This window comes from Callithrix jacchus, chromosome 10 (assembly GCF_049354715.1).
Source record: "Callithrix jacchus isolate 240 chromosome 10, calJac240_pri, whole genome shotgun sequence".
Lineage (NCBI taxonomy): Eukaryota > Metazoa > Chordata > Mammalia > Primates > Cebidae > Callithrix > Callithrix jacchus.
Genome location: NC_133511.1, coordinates 110,663,195 through 110,676,664, shown reverse-complemented (window position 1 = coordinate 110,676,664; position 13,470 = coordinate 110,663,195).

Here is a 13,470-nt window from a genome sequence, read left to right as displayed (position 1 = left end):
TCTCTGTGTGTGATTATGGGATGTTCTGAATGGGTGCAAGAGGGCCTCAGCGGGGTCTGGGTATTCCTGGTTTTGGGGAGGACAGTGAGAAGGAGGTGGAGGTGGAATTAAATGACAAGTATGCCTTTCAGAACTCTTGTCACCCTCAACACTGAGTTTAGATTTTTTTTCCCCACCAGTCAGTTCAGACTTGGTAACTTAGCAGTCTTTTTTTTTTGAGACAGAGTCTTGCTCTGTTGCCCAGGCTGGAGTGCAGTGGCACGATCTCAGCTCACTGCAACCTCTGCCTCCCAGGTTCAAGCAATTCTCCTACCTCAGCTTCCCGGGTAGCTGGGATTACAGGCGTGCACTACCATGCCCAGCTAGTTTTTTGTATTTTTTAGTAGAGATGGGATTTCATCATGTTGGTCATGATTGGTCTCATGATCTGACCTCCTTGGTCTCCCAAAGAGCTGGGATTACAGGCGTGAGGCACCATGGTTGGCCAAGACCAGATAACTTAGAGCCAGGGATGATGTTGAAAGTCTCTAACAAGTGGTATGGCTTGCCGAGTTGGAGTAGCTGTAGGTAAGAATGACATCCTGGGATCCCTTCTTGTTCTAAATGTTACCCATTTGGTTGGTGGGTCTGAGTCTAGGACAGCCAGGGAGGGGAAACTTCAAGAAGGGGGGAGCCTCAGGACAGTGGCTGCTGACCCACAGGCCTGGAAGAATTTGACTATCTGAACAACTGGTACAGGTTTACCGGTGTCTACACTGGCAGAAAATCTGCTTTGCTTACTTCCCTTCCCTTCCTTGGCAATCTAGCAGGTTCTTCCAAGCAGCTTCCCCAGCTCTTATTCCAAGAAAATAGCCTGTTCCTGGGTCACAGCTTTGTTGTCCTGGGACAATGGAGTTTCTGGTGATTAGGCAGCCCCAGGGGTCCTGGCCAATTGGAAGAAGGGCTTTCTGAGGAAACAGTCCTGCACTGTTTTACATGGGTCAGGAGGATGTAGACACTTCAACAGCTCTAGAAAATGCCTTAACTAATAGTGGCTTAATCAAGATATATATTTTAAAAAAATTATTGGGGTAAAATAACAATATAAAATTTACCATCTTAACCTTTTTAAGGTGTGCCATTCATTAAATACATTTGTAATGTCATGTTCCATCATCCAGCTCTGTAATTCTATTCATTTTGTAAAACTGAAACTCTGTACCCATTAAACACAAACTCCCCACTACCAGTCTCCAGCCCTTGGAAACCACCATTCTACTTTGTCTCTAGGAATTTGACTACTCTAGTACCTTATGTAAGTGGAACCATACAGTATTCATCCTTTTATGGCTGGCTCATTTCACTTATATAATGTCCTCAAGGTTCATTGATGATGTAGCATATGTCAAAATCTCCTTCCTTTTTTAAGGCTGAATAATATTCCATTGTATGGACATACCATACTTTGCTTATCCATTTGTCCCTAGATGTACACTTCTAGGGACACTTCTAGGGTTGCTTCTATGTTTTAGCTACTGTCAATAATGTACACTTCTAGGGTTGTTCTGTGTTTTAGCTACTGTCAATAATGCTGCTGTGAACATGGGTGTATCTCTTGAGACCCTGCTTTCCATTCTTTGGCTATATCCCCAGAAAGAGAATTGCTGGATCATGTGGCAGTTTTATTTTTAATCATTTGAGGAACTGCCATACTATTTCCCACAGTATCTGAACCATTTTATGTTCCTACCAACAGTGTACAAGAGTTTCAGTTTTTTCCACATCCTCACCCATACTTGCTATTTTCTTTCTTTTTTTGGAAAGCCATCCTAATGGGTATGAAATGGCTAGATAGTCTATTTTCTCTCATTCTCACTTAAAAGGCATAAACTGTTCGGGTCTGGTATGGTGGTTCCCAGGTCATACACCCAGATATAAGGGGTCCTGGCTCTTTCTGTGTTGTGCTGCTCCATCTTTCTAAGGTGATGCCCATGGCTATGTGGTCCTAGATGGCTTGCCAGGAAGCAGGAAGGAGAAAACCAGGAAAGTAGGGCACATCTCTGCCACATATGAGCACAACCTCAAAATTATAGACATCACTTTCACTCATGTCTAATTGGCTAGAGCCTGGTCACATGGCCATACATAACTGCAATGGAGGCTGGGAAATGTAGTCTTTTATCTGAGTGGCCATAACTGTTAAGGTGGTTGATAAGTCCAAAGCTGATCTCCCTGAAATTCAGTTTCTCTTCTGCACAAGAAAGACAGGGTAATTCACACCATTATTCTTTAAGAATAGGAAGCTGACTTGGAAAAACCTCTGCCGGGACTGGTGGGCTGGTCCTTGGGCTCTTCTCAGCCTCTGATCCATAGGAGCTGCTTCTCCAGGCTGCGGCAAGGAAGCTGATTCACCAGTTGGCTTCATGGCATCATTGCATCACTCAGTACCCCTAGCTGGCTGTTCCAGCACCCAGGGAAGGCCTGCTCCAGTGGCCACAGCTGGTTGATCCTTTCCCTGTTACAGAAAGTGCTGTTGTGGCACTTGTCTTCACCTCTGACTGCCCTGCGGTGGACTGTCCCTGAGTCACAGGCTTCTCTCCTCTGGGTGGGTGGCTTCAGGTTGGAAGTTGGAGACACTGGAGATCCTGGCCTTGCTGGAGAGAACAACTCCCTTCAACTGCCATGACAGAAGACTTTAATAAGGCTGGCTGGGGCTTTCAGAGGAAAGCCCTGTGTAGTAATGAATTCATTCATTCATTCATTCATTCATTCATTCATTCATTCAAGTATGTGCAAGTACTGGAATTATAGGCATTCCTTCAAGAAACATAGTCTAGTGGAAGGCAAAAAAGCAAAAAGATGGGGAGAGCCTGGGTGAAGTATTCTACCTACATGGGCGGGGCTGGGCCCCATACCAACTTTGTCCTGGAAACCACAAAGCCACTATAATGAGCCACATGTTGGTTTTCTAGGCCTTATGGTCTCATTCTACCTGTCTTTGAGCTTAGAGAAATCAGGGAGGTTTTCCCTAAGGAAAAGAATCAACGCAACTCCCTGAATTGAGTCCTGGGAATGTAGGAGCTGGCCCTATGGAAAAACTGAGGGAGAAGCAGTACAAAGGCACAGAGTGGGGAAGGCCTGGAGCATTGATGGCTGCACAGCCTTCCAGCAGGGGTTGGAAGGGGACAGACCATGTACCAGATCTTGCCCTCCGCTCCTCAAGCCTAGAAAGTTTGCCAGTTCACCAAGGGCAGTTTAGCCTTCAAGGAATTTGTTGAGAAAACAGAGGGCTTGCCTGCTTTCAGGATAATGACCAGACTCTCCTAGCACTGTTTGAAGCCTGCACATCCCAGCCCCTGACACCCCAAGCTTCATCTAGTACCGCGGTTCCCTCCACTCTCCACTCTCCAGCCTTTGTGCTTTCTGGCGAGTCCATGAATATATGGTGATAGATTGTTGCAGTTTCAGCCTCCAGTTTGTTCACGCCTCCTTGTACCCGCACCGATTGGCAGTGCCTTCCCATACTCACTCTGGGTTCAGCCATATGCCTTGCTCTGGTCAATGCAGCAATAGCAAGTGCAGAGATGTGAAAAGCACTTGAGCTTTGGAGCTTGTTCTTTCTTGCTGTCTCTTCGAATCCTTCAACTGCCATGTGCAGGAAGCCCAGGGTAGCTTGCTGAAGAAGAAAAGCCTATAAGGTAAAGAAACAAGGAGCCCCAGCCATTGACCAGCCAGTTCCTCACTGACTTAGCAACTGAGGAAGATGCATGAGTGAGCACCAGCCAAGATCAGCCACAACCTGACCCAGAGGGTTGGAGCCATCTGGCTGAGGCCAGGCAAATTTCTGACCTACAACATCGTGGGTTAAAAAGTGGATGAGGCCAGGCGTGGTGGCTCATGCCTATAATCCCAGCACTTTGGGAGGTTGACAGGGGTTGATCACCTGAGGTCAGGAGTTTGAGACCAGCCTGGCCAACATGGTGAAACCCTGTCTTTACTAAAAATACAAAAATCAGCTGGGTGTGGTGGTGCACATCTGTAATCCCACCGGGAGGCTAAGGCAGAAGGATCCCTTGAACCAGGGAGGTGGAGGCTGCAGTGAGCTGAGATCACACTGCTGCATTTCAGCCTGGGAAACAGTGTGTGACTCTGTTTCAAAAATAATGAATGAATGAATGAATAAATAAAGGATGTTGTTTTAAGGCACTAAGTTTTGGAGTGACTTGGTATACAATGAAGCTAACTGATACCCGTCTTTCTCTATCGCACTGCAGGGTCTTTGCATGGACTGTTCCTTATACCTGGGTTGTTCCTGGTCTCCTTTTTACCCAGTTGATGTCTCTCTGCTCTTTGGATCTCAGTTTCATTATCAACACTTCCTTGGTTTTACAAGACTCGTTCAGTTATCCTGATAGGCCCTTATATAGCAGACTATATACCTGACTTGTCTGGATTATAGACCTTACAGCACCTTGTATATTTCTTTTACAGTGTTTACCACACTTGTAATCATACTTTTCATTACAGGACCCAGCACACAATGGGTGTCCAATAAACAGTGGTTGAATGGATAAAAGGATAAATAAAACAGGTGTTCCCTCTCTGATAAAAGAGCTGTCTTGTCCAAGGCCTCCACTTGGGAGTGGGCAAGTCCTCTAAGGAATCTGAATGAGACCCGCTGCAGGCTGTTTTACATGAGTTAGAGGAGGCCGAGCTGAGTTTTGTTCCAAGAGTCCACATCCTTCCCCTGCAGTCAACAACTCCAGCTCTACAGACCAGCACTGGCTCTCCTATTTCATTGTCACGATGCCATCACCTGCCTTGCCACTTGTTACAGTTTCCAAGGCTAACACTCTGAAGGAGAATAACAGCCAACAAACACGTGTACAGAATTTTACAGTTTCGGAAGCACACTCCCCCCTCCTGTTAGTCACACCTCCACAGCGACTGTCCCTGCTGAAGCCGAGGCACCTCTTCCTAGCCAGGAAATGTTGATCAGAGCCCCCACGTCAGCAGGACAGGCCTCACCCCCACCGCTTCTGTGTGTTGTGTCTTGATGGCTTAGGTCCTAAGGAGTAACTTCCTGTTCTTGTCTGCAGACTCAGGGCCCCTCTCACCCCATGGGTCTGGGACTGTGTCCTGTCATTTCTTTTCATTACGGACTTCCTCTGTTTGTGTATTCCCACCTGCTCACCCTTGTTCCTCTCCTTGCCAGCGACAGACGCCGGCCTTCCAGCCACACTACCCTGGGGTTCTGGGACACTCACTAGGCCCCACTTCCTATCATCCTAGAGGGTATTGTGCAGGAACAAACCTGCCCTTCCTGAATCATCCCCTCCCTAGGAAAAGCACTTGCTGGGAAGGATTTCTCCCTGCAGGAATGCCTTTCCTTGTTGGGAAGGAAAAGATGTAGGGGAAGCACCTTCACACGCCCAGTAAGAAAACACAGGCTTCTGCTTCCTGAGCGCTGGAAAGCAGGTTGGAGTCAAGTCCTCATAGGCAAGTAGCCAGGGTTTGGGCCCACCAGTGAGTCAAGCTGCAGCCATCAGCAGGGTGGGCTTTGTGTCTGTGTGTGGGTGCAGCCAGGAGACTAATGTCCAAGTTAGGGATCTGGCTGGCCTGGGGATCTACAGCCTTCCTGAGCAGGGGACATATGGGACAATTCCCAAGTGTCACAGAGCTTTAAAGCACTCCCTAGAAACATCTGTCTACCCTGCCTGCCTGTATTTGTACCTTCTGCTCCTTGCAGATACCTCCTGCCGATGGCTTCTGGGTCTTACTCATCTTGGGAACCACTGTGACGAAAAACATGGTTCTGATTCCAGTATTATCTCTACCAATTGCTGTGTGACATTAGGCACAGCATTTAACCTTTCTGAGCCTGCCTCAGAGGGCAACTATGAAGACTGCATAAGATAATGTGTTAAAAGGCATAAGAATGGTGCTTGGCACATAGTGACTGCTCAGTAAGTGCTAACCATCATCATCACATCGTCATCATCATCATCATCATCATCATCATCATCCTCATTTTACCCACAGTGCCTAGCAAAGTGCCAGGAATATGACAGACACTTAATGAATGTTTGTTGAATGAATGCATTTTTTTGGTGAGCTCTCCTAATTTGAACTGCTACCAGTGCGCGAAATTACACCTGAAAAAAATGCACAGTAGACAGTGTCACCTCCTTATTAGCCAAGGCCTAGAGCCAAGGGGAGAGAAGTGAGGGACAGCCAGAAATGATCACAGAATGATCACTAAGTGGAGGGATATGCTGGCCCACCCACAGGAAGATTCCTGCAGGTTCCAGGTACTGTTGGATGAGCAATCCTCAGGGAGAAGTTGGCTGAGTTAACTTGTCATTTTCTGGCTACATTCCCAAGATCATCTAACTTCCTGGAAAAACGGCCTCATGGGGTGGCCCAAGCCAGCTGCCAGCTACCACCTCTGGGTTGAATGAACTTGGCCTTTCTGGCCCTAAGGGTTGCAGGAGGCATTTAGAGTTTTCCAGAAAAAGTGGGAAATCAGTGATTCAGGTAAGAGGAGACTCAAACTGAGATCTTGTTTCACTGCATCTTGCTGAACCAAGCAGTAATCTTCCTAGAGCCTCAACGTCCCAGCTAAAGCTGGGGGACAAGGATTGAAAAGAATATGTCTTCTGTAGTGATTGGGTATAGAGGACTAGACATGTCCATCCAGTAAAGTTTAACATATTGACTGAATATCTGTCTCTCCTGTCTTAAAAAAATCTGTTTATTCCTTCAATTACATGTCTAGTCCTCTATACCAATCACTACAGAAGACACATTCCTTCAATTTATTCCTTCGATTACTGAGTAAATGTGTTAAGGATTTCATACCATGACTGTGGATTTATCTATTTCTCCATGTATCCCTGCCGTGCCTATGATGTCGAGGTTGTAATTTTAGGTGCATGCAAATCCAAAGTTGCTGTATATTTCTTGTGAACTGAACCTTTTATCATTATAAAGTGTTCCTGATGACCATAGTATGTGTTTGCCTCAAAATCTATTTTGTCTAATGTCAGTATAGCGACATCAGCCTCCTTTGGTTAGAATTTGTGTGGTTTCTTATTCTTTCAGTTTACACACATCTTGCAATTACTGATGTATTTGCCATCTTATTTTTGCTTCCCACTTTTCTCACCCATTTCTACCCATATGCTTTTTCATCTCTCATTTTCATTCAGTATTTCTTTTCCATTATATTTTCTTCCCTCCACTAATTATAAAATTATATATCAGCTTCTGTTTCTTTAGTAGGCAATCTGAGACACTACACATTCCTTTCTCAGTTTATCCATGTCTAAAGTTAATTCATATGTTTCTCCTTTTATTGGGAACCTTGAAATACTTTAATTACATTCCCTTCTTTTAAACCTTTTAATTTTTTAAACAGACGAGGTCTTACTGTGTTGCCCAGGCTGATCTTGAACTAGCCTCAAGCAGTCCTCCTGCCTCAACTCCCTAATTAGCCAGGATTACAGGCATGAGCCATCGTGACCAACTGTGGTGAATTTTTAAAACAAATGCATTATTTGTGGTTTAAAAAATTTTTTTTCCCTAAATAATCAATTTTTGGGAGACATCATCTGCACACAATAGCATTCATTCATTTAAAGTATACTGTTTGATGAGTTTTTGACAAATGTATAGTGATACAATCACTGCCACACTCAAAATATACAATAACTCAATCAAGCCAAATAATTCCACTGTGCCTCCTCCTTTCCCCATCCCCAGCCCTTCGCAACCATTGAACTGTGTTCTGTCACTTTAGTTTTACCTTTTCTAAAATTTTGTATAAATGCGATCATACACTATGTAGTCTTTTGTGTCTGGCTTCTTTCACTTAGATGGCTCTTGAGATTCATGGCGTTGAATGTCTCAGTGATCTGTTTCTTTTTATTGTTGAGTGCTCTTCATTCCTTTGTGTAGATCCAAATTTCCACCTGGTATCACTTTTCTTCTGCTTGAAGAACTTTATTTCACATTTCTTGGAGTGTGGGGCAGCTGATGATAAAGTCTCCCAGGTTTTGTCTGAAGATCTTTATATTTGCCTTCATTTTAAAGAAGATATTTTCCCTGGATTTAGAGTTTCAAGTTGATAGTTTTTCGTTCAGCAGTTTAAAGATTTTTGCTTCGATGTCTTCTGACTTGTATTGTTTTTGATGAGACATCTATCATAATTCTCATCTTTTTTTAAATCTGCACATTATGTTTCTTTTTTTTTTTCCTGACTGCTCTTAAGATTTTCTCTGTGGCAGGGCACAGTGGCTTATGCCTGTATCTCAGCACTTTGGGAGGCCGAGGCAGGTGGATCACCTGAGGTCAGGAGTTTGAGACCAACCTGGCCAACATGGTGAAGCCCTGTCTCTACTAAAAATATACAAATTAGCCAGGTGTGTTGGAGCATGCAGTAATCCCAGCTACTTGGGAGGCTGAGGCAGGAGAATCGCTTGCACCTGGGAGACGGAGGTTGCAGTGAGCTGAGATTGCACCTTGCACTCCAGCCTGGGAAACAAGAGTGAAACCCTGTTTTAAAAAAAAAAAAAGAAAGATTTTCTCTGTATCACTAATTTTCAGCAGTTTTGATTATCATGTGCCTTGATATGTTTTTTCATTTTATAGTTTTCTTCAAATGTAGAAAAGTTGGCTAGGCATTGTGGCTCATGCCTGCAATCCCAGCAATTTGGGAGACTGAGGTGGGCTGATCAGTTGAGGTCAAGAGTTGAAGACCAGCCTGGCTAACATGGTGAAACCCCATCTCTACTGAAAATACAACAATAACAACAACAACAAAAAATACCTCGGCATGGTGGCATGCACCTGTAGTTCCATCTACTCAGGAGACTGAGATGGGATAATTACTTGAACGTGGGAGGTGGAGGTTGCAGTGAGCCTGGACAGGGCTACTGCACTGCAGAGTGAGACTCTGTCTCAAAAATAAAACAAAATAAATTTAGAAAAGTTTTACCCATTTTTTTTTCAGAGACTTTTTTTCTGTCCCTACCCCCTCCTCCAGCTGAGACTCTAATTACCTATGTTAGATATCCTGACATTGTTTCACTGGTGGCTGAGGCTGTGTTCATTTTTTCCATCCTTTTTCCTCTTTGTGCTAAATTTGAATAGTGTCTAATGTTTTGCTTTCAAGTTGGTTAATCTTTTCTTCTGTAATGTCTAATCTGCTATTAATCCCACTCAGCGTACTTTTCATTTTAGTTTGTAATTTTCATCTCTGTATGGTCTTTGGGTCATTTTGTTTTATATTTCCCATTTTATCCTCATTGTGTTCATGTTCTCCTTTACATCTTTGAGTATTTATAATGTTTTAAAGTCTTTGGTGACTAATTCTATACTAACTGAGTATTTATAATGTTTTAAAGTCTTTGGTGACTAACCCAGCTCTGTCACTTCTGGGTTTTATTAATTAGTTTTTTCCCACAGATTATGAGTCATATATACCTGCTTTTTTCCTCATGCCTGGTAATTTTTGATTGGATGCTAGATGTTATCAGTTAATGGCCAGGTAAAGAAAGAAACCACATTAGTAATTTGAATAGGGACAAGTTAATATAATGAACTATTATTGGCTGGGTGCAGTGGTTTATGCCTGTAATCCCAGCACTTTGGGAAGCTGAGGTGGGTGGATCATGAGGTCAAGAGATTGAGACAATCCTGGCCAACATGGTGAAACCACATCTCTACTAAAAATACAAAAATTAGCTCGGCATGGTGGTGTGCACCTGTATTCCCAGCTATTCAAAAGGCTGAGGCAAGAGAATTGCTTGAACCAGGGAGGTGGAGGCTGCAGTGAGCACAGATGGTACCACTGCACTCCAGCCTGGCGACAGAGCAAGACTCCGTCTCGAAACAAAAAAACAAACAAAAAAAACTATTTGCTAGAAAATGTGATTAGTTACTACAAAAAAGGTAAAAGTGTTCTGAGGAATATAGAAATAACAAATGCAGGAAGCCCTACTTTCTGCAGGGCTGAGGGGAAAGCATACCAAGAAGGAATTGAAAACTTGGAAGTGGCATCCCTCCTCATATGCCACTAATCTAGGGCTTAGATTCAGACCCTGTTGGAGATGGTGTGGCTGTCATGAGAACACTCAGTTTGCCATTGGAAAAGAAACCTGCCAGAAGACATAGACCAAAGCTTTTCATATCGGCAGTTCACTGAATGGCTAAACAACGCATTGGAGGGTGCAGGTGGGCCATAGCCAGTCTATAGAATCTGCTTGTCAAGTGGCCAATAAATTGGGATGCCAGTAGGGCAGTGCTGGTCTTCAGAAAGTGATTTTAAAGGGGATAAAGGAGAGACTTTATCATCAGCCACTCCACACTCCACTTGGGTTTCTGGTGAACTTGTTGGAGAATGAGCTCCACTGGATCTCCTAAACACCATTCCTAGCTGTGGAGATAAAACACATCAGAATAAGGAAGAGAAGATTCTTTCTGAGCAATAGCCATTCAGTGACACCTTTCCCCACCCCAGCATCCTTTAAAGATAAAATTGAACATAGTACCAATTGGCAAAGGAGATATGTTTACAGAGTCCAGATGTTTAGAGAGTCCAGCTCCAGTATCACAGAGCTTGCATTTAGAGCTAAGAGGCAGCAACGTGACATATGGATATTATGTTTTCTCTGTTGTTGAATGCTGTATTTTGTTGTCGAATGCTATAGTTGTTCTTTTTTTTATGGAGCATTAGACTTTGTTCTATCACCAAGTTAAGTTACGTGGAATTCTTCAGATCCACTCTAGGATTAATTTTGAGATTTTTTGTGAAGGGGAAAAAGAAAAGCTAATTTACTGTTACTACTAAATTATGAACCTTCTAAGAACTCTATCCAATGTCCTGTGTATTATGAGGTGTTGACACTCTGGATGGTGGGGGCACAAGCTATTCCCCTCTCTCTGTGGGATCCTGAAATTGTTTAGTCTATTGCTTTCTAGTGAGTCTTTCTGACCTTGTGGAATTTGCCCCATGCATATATATCTATATTCATCTAAGGATTCGGCGGGACTCCTCTGAAACTGTATGTCTCTCTGTGCATCTCCCTTTTTTCTGATAATTTGCCTCATAAATTTTAGTCTTGTTGGTTTCCCTAAACTTTGATATTGTCTGTTCAACTCAATGAGACCACTGGGTTCTGTTTGCATTGCCCCTCCCCAGACTGCAGTTTGGAAAGTTAGCCAGGACATTCATAAGGCTCATCCACTTGTTTCCCTTCCTTCAGAGAAAACAGTCCTAGCTTTCTATTGTCAAATGTCTGCAAACTTTTTTTTTTTTGAGACAGGGTCTCACTCTGTCACCCAGGCTGGAAAGCAGTAATGTGAACAAAAAAGGTAAAAGTGCAGCCTCACTGTAGCCTCAACCTCCTGGGCCCAAATGATCCTCCCCCTTCAGCTTCCTGACTAGCTGGGACTACAGGTGCCTGCCACCATGCCTGGCTAATTTTTTGCGGAGATGGGGTTTTGCTTTGTTGTCCAGGTTGGTCTTGAACACCTGGGCTCAAGCAATCTGCCTGCCTTGGTATGTTAGTCTGTTCTCACACTGCCAGGGAGAAATATCCAAGACTGGGCAATAAAGGAAAGAGGTTCACAGGTCCACATTGCTGGGGAGGCCTCAGGAAACTTCCAGTCATGGTGAAAGGCAAAGGAGAAAAAGGCACCTTCTTCACAGGGAAGCAGGACAGAGTGAGTGTGAGCAGGCGAAATGACAGATGCTTATAAAGCCGTCAGATCTCCTGAGATTCACTCACCATCACAAGAAGAGCATTGGGGAAACCGTCCCCATGATCCAATTACCTCCACCTGGTCCCACCCTTGACGCATGGATATTGTGGGGATTACAATTCGAGATGAGATTTTAAATGAGGACACAGTCAAACCAAATCACTTGGCCTCCCATATGCTAGGATTACAGGCATGAACCACCATATCCAGCCAACATTTCTTTATTAATTTTTTTGTTTTGAATTGTCTACAGTGGTAGAGCAAATCCTGTAGCAGTTTAAAGCTTCGGGAGCAGAAGTGTAAGTCCCTTTTCATGCCTTTTAATTCTATATTTAAAAATGTATTACTTTTCATATAACATATAATATACTCAACATACTACTTTTTAAATAATTTAATGCAGTTGATTAGATTTACCTATATACCACTTTATTTATTCTTTCACTTCATACTTTCTTTCTGAGATTTATTTTTATTTTATTTTTCTACCCTTTTTTTATGCCCTTTTTTCTACCCTAGAGTATAACTTTCAGTGAGCTCTCATAGTGGTAAACTTCCAATTTTTGGGTATCTGAAAATGTCTTTTTCTTACCTTTGTTCTTTCAATACATTTCTGTGTGTAGAATTGGGGGTAGTATTTATTTATTTTTTCCATATATTGAAAATACCATTCTATTATTTTTATGATTTCCATGACTGCTGATGAGAATCAGCCATTATTCTAGTAGTTTTCCTAGAATAATATTTTCTCTTTGGTTTTTTAAAAAATCTTGTTATTGACATCAGAATTTGCAGTTTTACTATGATGGAACTAAGTGTGAACTTTTAATTTAATGTTTATGTTCACTGGTATTTTGAATCTGTGGGTTGATGTCTTTAATTAGTTCTGAAGTTCTCAGTTATTAGTTTTTCAAATATTGCCTCTGCCTCATCCTCTTATACTTTTTTTCTGTAATTCTAATTTAGACATATATTAGACCATATTACTTTATCCTTCATTAAAAGAAACTCTTAATTTTTCTTCTTCTTTGCCTTTTTCTGCTCAATTCTAGATAATTTCCTTGTAATTATCTTTCAGTTTACCATTTCTCTCTTTAGCTGTATCTAGTCTGTAGTTAAGTATGGTCATCCAATATTTAATTTTAGTTATAATGTTTTTCATTCCTAGAAGTTATCTTTTACTTTTTCAATGTTGCTTGGTTATTCTTTACTGTTTCTTTTCTTGTTCCCTGCATGTATTTCAAAGTGTATTTTTTATTTTATAAAAAGTGATACACGGGCTGGGCGTAGTGGCTCAAGCCTGTAATCCCAGCACTTTGGGAGGCCGAGACGGGTGGATCACGAGGTCAAGAGATCGAGACCATCCTGGTCAACATGGTGAAACCCCGTTTCTACTAAAAATACAAAAAAATTAGCTGGGCATGGTGACGCGTGCCTGTAATCCCAGCTACTCGGGAGGCTGAGGCAGGAGAATTGCCTGAACCCAGGAGGTGGAGGTTGCGGTGAGCCGAGATCACGCCATTGCACTCCAGCCTGGGTAACAAGAGTGAAACTCCGTCTCAAAAAAAAAAAAAAAAGTGATACACATAATTATGTCATAATTTATTCAATAAGTGTAGTACCTGTGTCCTTTGCAGGTCTGTTCTACAGTCATTGTTTCTGCTGCTTCTTTTTATGATGCCTCATTTCCTTGTGTGTTTTGGTTAGTTTTGTACTGCAAGTAGC